At 38.4% G+C, this 7,088-nt stretch overlaps 1 long non-coding RNA gene across 1 annotated transcript; it reads left to right on the top strand.

The window, feature by feature from the left end:
* The first annotated feature begins 1,091 nt into the window (after positions 1-1,091).
* Positions 1,092-2,240, top strand: LOC131218409 (uncharacterized). The gene is made up of 3 exons (XR_009157715.1): positions 1,092-1,397; positions 1,969-2,040; positions 2,118-2,240. It is a non-coding gene; the product is annotated as an uncharacterized LOC131218409 (long non-coding RNA).
* The last annotated feature ends 4,848 nt before the right edge of the window (positions 2,241-7,088 follow it).

The following is a 7,088-nucleotide window of genomic DNA, read 5'->3' as shown; positions in this document are numbered from 1 at the left end:
GTAGAATCAAGAAGTATGTAATCAGGGCACCAGTTCTGATGCCACCAATCGAAGGTTGACCGCTCAAGTTACATGTCGTGGCCTCTACAGACTCAGTTGGAACTCTCCTAGCCCAGGATGACAACATGTGGAAGGAACGCACAATCTATTATTTGAGCCGGACATTACTAATGCCGGGAGAGATGGTACTCTGCTATAGAAAAGTTGTGCTTATCATTGTGTTTTGCAGCCACTAAATTAAGACATTATTTGTTGGCTGAGAGAGTAAATGTAATAAAGGTAATTGATTTGGTGAAATACATGCATGTGGCTAAATAAAAGAGGGAGATTAATCAACAATTTTTACGTGTTCAAACCCTTTCTTTTCTTTTCCTCTTTTTTTTTTTTTTTTTTAACCTTTCCTTTTTTGAGTAAACCAACCTTTTTTGAGAAGTAGACCAACATTCATTACCTTGGGTAAGGTAATCTCATAAATGCATATGAGACAACCTTTGAAATGTCTGCGAATGCATCAAATTTACAAAATGGTGTCATCAGTAGACACATTTTTGGGAAATAGTTGTTTCACTTCTGTAAAGTTCTCCCGTGAAAAAATAATTTCCTGTACTCTTGTAATTATGGTTTAAGGCCACTCATCTGACATCATTGATAAAAAATTTATTAGAATATGGGCATGTTCTTTACATCATCTTTAACACTGAGATCAAAGCTTTTCGAGCCATTTTGTCTTGGGCTAGCATTGTGCTGCCTACTATAATCTTCCCACCAATTTGAAGCATGTGGTTCCTTCTCTGTGTTTTTATTATAAATGCAGAGTTACACTCCATTGACATACATAATTATTAATCTGCATCGAATTCAGTACTCGAATCTCCATTCTTTGGTGGCCTAAATTGGTGAGACTTTTTTTCCAGAGTCATTTTCAATTCCCTGTTAATCAATACTTGAAGTTAATATAATCACATGAGTTTTGAATTATAGATATATGAATTTGCTCTGTTTTACAATATTTAAAATCTTCTTATTGAAATATCTACCAATAGATTGTCGGAGAAACTAGCTATGCATTTAAAAGCGCACAAGAAAAAGGAAATGACTTGCTCTACACCCTCTTCTAGAATACTTGCATTCTAAAGGATTGGAGAGTTGATGAAGTATCGATGCCAAGCCCTTTACATTTGTGGATTGATGGATGCTCTGATTTGAAGATGCTTCCAAAAGGACAATAAGAAGTTGGAGTTGTGGATCATGCATTCATAATTCAAAGCCATGTTTCGAGAAGATGAAGGAAAGATTGGCATAAGATTCAACATATATTCGTCAGCGACTAGGCGATTATTAAGATGTGATGCCATTAAATTCATCACTTGCATTTCCTCTACTTGTGAGGTAAATTGGTGAGACTTCTTTTCCCTTAAATCGTTTTCATTTCAATGTTAATAGTTGCGTGAAGTTAATATAGTCATATGAATTTCTATTATTATTTTACTGACGTGTTTCATTATTTTTTAATATTGAAATCTACATGCTAATTGTTCTAAGAAATGCCTCAACCAAGAATCTTTTTGTTTTAATCATGCTAGAGGTCTTGCATTTTGATGCTTGACCCTTCTTTGGTGAACCATAGTATAATTCACAATGATTCATGGAATTTTCCCATGTTGGCCATTTTTGTTTTTAGCCATCTGTTTGAAGGAAGCAGATTGCATGGTGGGCCGCATATCACCAACCTTGGTGGGGTGTTGACGTGACAAAGTTTTGTGGGCTCCACCATGATGTATGTATTATATCCATACTATTCATCCATTCTGAGAGATCACTTTAGGGCATGAGCCCAAAAGTGAGGCAGATCTAAATCTCAAGTGGACCACACGAAAGAAATCTATGGGGACAGTGATGCCCACTATTGGAACCTTCCTAAGTGGTTGTTGATGATTTTTTTTTTTTTAATTTTTTCCCTTTCTACAGCTAGCTGTATCTTGTGGTTCACCTCACTTGGGCTTCTTACTGTCCTATGGGCATTTGTCATTGGCCTTCTTAGTAAACTTAACTTCCTGCTTATGATGTTTATCATTTTAACCAATGGGACAAATAACTTTAATTTTGTGTATATGCAGCAATCATCCTTCATTCAAATTTTACAACACCTAATCTGAAAGCTCGTCTGAACACGTTCCTCAAGGAGTTTCGTGCAACTAATTAGATAAATAACCTTTTTTATTGGTATTGTGCTTTTATGAATGGATTAAAATGAATGATTATATACAGGTTTATGAATAGATTAAAATGAATAATTTAGCCTTAGTTGTTGAGAACTGATGTTAAAAATTGAATTTAGCTTCAGTTGATGCCAACAAAGGCTAAATCCATCTTTAGCCTCAGTTACCCAAACTAAGACTACAACTCCCATGGCTAAAGGCTTTAGCTCCAGTTGTTGAGAACCGAGATTAAAAATAGATTTAGCTTCAGTTGGAGGCAACTGACCTAAAATTTAGATTTAGTCTCAATTGGAAAGAACGAAAGCTAAAATTTTGATTTAGCCTCATTTTGACGTGACTGAAGATAAAATGGTTCTTTTAGCTTCACTTGAATAACCGAGGCTATAAAAGTCTTTTTAGCCTCGGTTGCCAAAACCGAGATTAAAGCCTTTAGCTACTGGGGTTCCAACCTCAATTTGGATAACTGAGGCTAAAGGCTCTAGCCTTATTTTTTTTAGCCACAGTTTTGAACTAAGGCTAAAGCCCTTTTTTTCTTGTAGTCATGGATTACTCCAACTTCACGTGAAGCAATTAAGGCTAAACCCTTTTTTTTTTCTTGTAGTATTAGATTACTACAACTTCACATGAAGCAATTATATCGAAGTCACATGAAAGAAAAGAAAAGAAGACAGCAAGGCATTTGTATCCATTGGAGAAAAAACATGAGAGAAGAAAGAAAGATGCATATATAAATTAACTTATATATGTAATCAACAATATATATATATATATATATATATATATATATATATATATATATATATATATATATAAGCAATTGAAATTTGTTAATTAAGTACTCCACTCCTAGTAGGTGTTACCTTCTCACGTGGGGGCTCACTTTGATAAAAAAATTTATATATCAATAATGATCATCCATTTTTCCAGCTCGCTTTAGAAAGTTATACCAAAACTTAAGCACATCCAAATCTCTTATGGACCACACCACAAGAAAAGGTGGCGAATGACCACTAAAAACTTTTTTAGGCCACGAAAATATGGGATCAATCTGATATTTGTAATTTTCCCTTCATCTAGGTCTGGTTGACCTTATCAATAGGTGGATGGTAAATAAACATTTGGGATCTGCTTTGGTGGGTCTTGGTCAGCTTTTAATTGTGGGGGTTCAATCAACACATTCCCTTTGGTGTAGTCTACCTGAGATTTGGATCTATTTAAATTTGGTACAACATTCTAAAATAGATTGAAAAAAAGGATGGACAGTGTGGATATATAATATATCATCAAGGTGAGCCTATGGTAAGGGTAACATGTGTAATTTGGTAACACGTAATAAGGTGCCCTACGACTCCTGCAGATTGCGTGGTGTGCACGAGACCTTAGTGGTGCGTCACTATGATGTATGTGTTATATTCATACCATTCATCCATTTTACGATATCATTTTAGGGCATAAGTGAAAAAATTAAGGAGGATCGAAATCTAAGTGAACTAACACCAAAGAAAGGGTCGGGGACAATGATGCCGACGGTCGAAACCTTCAAAGAGACCAGCAAATAATGTTTATTTTCCATCTAACCTATTTCCAAGATCATACAAACTTAGATGAAGGGACAAAACAAATATGAACTTTCCAAAACTTCCTGACTCCCGAGAAGTCCTCAATATTAAGCATTCAATCCCCTGCTTTATATGTTATGGTTCGCTTGAGCCCTTTATCCCCCTCATTATCAGGCTCATGCCCTAAAATAATCTCGCAAAATGAATGTGCCATGTATATATAACACTTATCATAGCGAAGCCCACGTAACTTACATTAGACAATTAGCTTTTGATGCCGACAGCATGTTGTCCATTTTGCCTAAGGATGAATTTCTAATTGTGGTAAGTTAAAGTGGGTCCACCGTGATATTTGCAAGAAATCCACTCCATCCAACTTTTTTTTTCAGGTCATGTTAAGGAATGGGCCCAAATATAATCAAATATAAAAATCAAATGGGATGTGTGACAAGAAAAAGTAAATAGCGAAATGCTTACCGTTGAAACTATTCTATGAACCCTCACTCATTCTATCATGCGGTCGATTTGATTTCCATTAATTGGACAACTAAGAATGCTGGGTAAGTGTCATTTTTGTATATGATAAATTAAAAATGAGACCCACAATTTGGTTGGTCTGGATAAATGTAAATCAGTGTAACATATGCAAAGAGGAAGACTGAACATTGAAAGTCTGCACGGTGGGGAACTATCATTGAAAGTCTACACGAGTTTAGAGTACATGTGCAAACGGCAACTTCAGTTCTTCAAGTAGTACCCACATATTATTTATGTAAAATCCACCCCAACTATCATGTGAATTACCTCAACTTAAGCCTCTCGCCTAAAAATCAACCTAATCTGTGATTCAGATGGACTACATAATTGGAAAGTGTATATGACCATGCGTACCCTCTAAACTGTTTATGTCCCTGCAGCCCACTTGAATCACAGATGGACATGAGTTTTGGAACCAGGCATAAGATTTATGTGGAATGTAATGTTTGGAGTAAATTTCATATAATTATTACGGTGGGCCTGTAAAAATCAAGGGTGGATGTTAATGTTTGGAGTAAATTTCATATAATTATTACAGTGAGCCCGTAAAATTCAAGGGTGGGTGTTAATGTTTGGAGTAAATTTCATATAATTATTACGGTGGGCCCGTAAAAATCAAAGGTGGATGTTAATGTTTGAAGTAAATTTCATATAATTATTACGGTGGGCCCATAAAAATCAAGGGTGGATGTTAATGTTTGAAGTCATATAATTATTACGGTGGGCCTATAAAAATCAAGGGTGGATGTTTCTGCCAACTTTTTTCCATTTGTGTGACCCATTTGAATTACAACACATCCTGATCATTTGGCAAAGGGCCTAACGTGGGATTATGCATATAATGGTTAGATTACATCTAACATGCAAAACATCCAAAAAATATAATAAACAATTATACATCCGGTAATTTCTGTAGCTTCTTCTTGGAAGCCGATTGCATAGTGTTTGAGACACATCACCGACCTCGGTGGTTTGTTTTGTTACCGAGTTCTATTAATCCACCATTATACTATATACACCATCCATCCATTTGGCAAGATAATTTTTCAGCATGAGTCCAAAAATTAGATCCAAAACTCAAGTGGACCACACCTGTAGAGCCATGGGACAATGACATGCACAGTTGAAACCTTCCTAAGGCACACCGTGATTTTTGTTTACAATCCAACCTGTTCATGACGTCACACAGCCTTGGATGAATGGAAAATACAAATATCATCTTGATCCAAAACTTTATGCCACTAAGAAGTTTTCAATGCTAGGCAATCAATTCCCATTATTTCCCATTCTTTTGTGACCGAACAGTTTTTTCGATAGACTGGTATTCCATCGGAGTCCGTGTCTGAGGCTGTGGTAGTCTCGACTCCCATGAGGAAGTCCGTTGTGTTGACCCGTCGCTGCCCTTCTTGCCCGGTATTAGTGGGCGAGATGTTCCTTCCTGCTGATCTGTTCGTGATGCCGATGTCTGGCTTTGATGTTATTTTGGGTATGGACTGGCTTGCAGAGTATTGTGCCGTCTTGGACTGTACCGCAAGGACAATTACGTTTCACATTCCCGTCTTGCCAGTATTCCAGTTTGTCACCGAGCCTAGAGGAGAGTCGTTATCTAGTTTCATAGCTTCTGTCGTCGAGGATTCTGTGACAGAGTGTATTGAGTAGTTGCCAGTTGTTTGCAAGTACTCGGATGTGTTTTAAGAGATCCCGGTTTTGCTGCCGCGTTGAGAGGTGGAGTTTCAAATTGATCTGGTGTCCAGTACCTCGCCTATCTTGAAGGCCCCTTACCGAATGGCACCGTTGGAGTTGAGGGAACTACATGAGCAGTTAGATGAGCTCCGATGGTTAGGTTTCATTCGTCCCAGTAGTTCGTCTTGAGGAGCCCCGGTATTGTTTGTGCAGAAGAAGAATGGTTCCTTATGGCTCTGTGTGGACTATCGTAAGCTCAACAGATTCATCACTAAGAACCCATATCCGCTTCCCCATAATGATAATCTGTTCGATTAGTTGCAGGGTGCATAGTATTTTTCTAAGATAAACTTACGCTCTGGTTACCATCAGATTCGGGTCCGAGAGGAGGACATTCCGAAGACAGCTTTTCGGACACATTATGGTCACTTCGAGTTTTTGGGCATGTCGTTTGGACTAACAAATGCGCCAGCCATATTCATGCAGCTGATAAATGAGGTCTTTCAGCCGTTCCTCGATCAGTTCATGGTGGTATTCATTGATAATATTCTTGTATATTCGAGGACCCGGGAGGACCATGTTGAGCACTTGTGATTGTGCTGGAGACCCTCTGTGCCTACCAACTGTATGCGAAGTTGGAGAAGTGTGAGTTTTGGCAGGAGGAGGTGAAGTTCCTGAGTCATGTCTTGACGAGGGAGGGTGTCGCTATGGACCCCTCGAAGGTTGATGCAGTGCGTCAGTGGGGCCAGCCCACGAATGCGTCTGAGATCCATAGCTTCCTTGGTCTGGTAAGATATTATCATCGATTTATTGAGGGTTTCTCCTGTATTGCAGCACCACTGATCCGGTTGACGCGGAAGGGCGTCGAGTTCGTCTGGAGTGACGCCAGCGAGGAGGCGTTTACGGAGTTGAAGGACCACATTATGTCCACTCCTGTTCTCACTCTTCCCGATGGGAGTGAGGGTTTTGTTGTTTTCATCGATGCCTCTAGAGTTGGCTTGGGTGCTGTATTGATGCAACACGAGAAGCCAGTGGCGTATGCCTCGCGCCAACTCAAGGTACATGAGCTGAACTACCCCACTCATGATTT

This window comes from Magnolia sinica, chromosome 11, assembly GCF_029962835.1.
Source record: "Magnolia sinica isolate HGM2019 chromosome 11, MsV1, whole genome shotgun sequence".
NCBI lineage: Eukaryota > Viridiplantae > Streptophyta > Magnoliopsida > Magnoliales > Magnoliaceae > Magnolia > Magnolia sinica.
The sequence above is the reverse complement of the archived record's forward strand: the minus strand, read 5'-3'. Positions and strand labels throughout refer to the sequence as shown.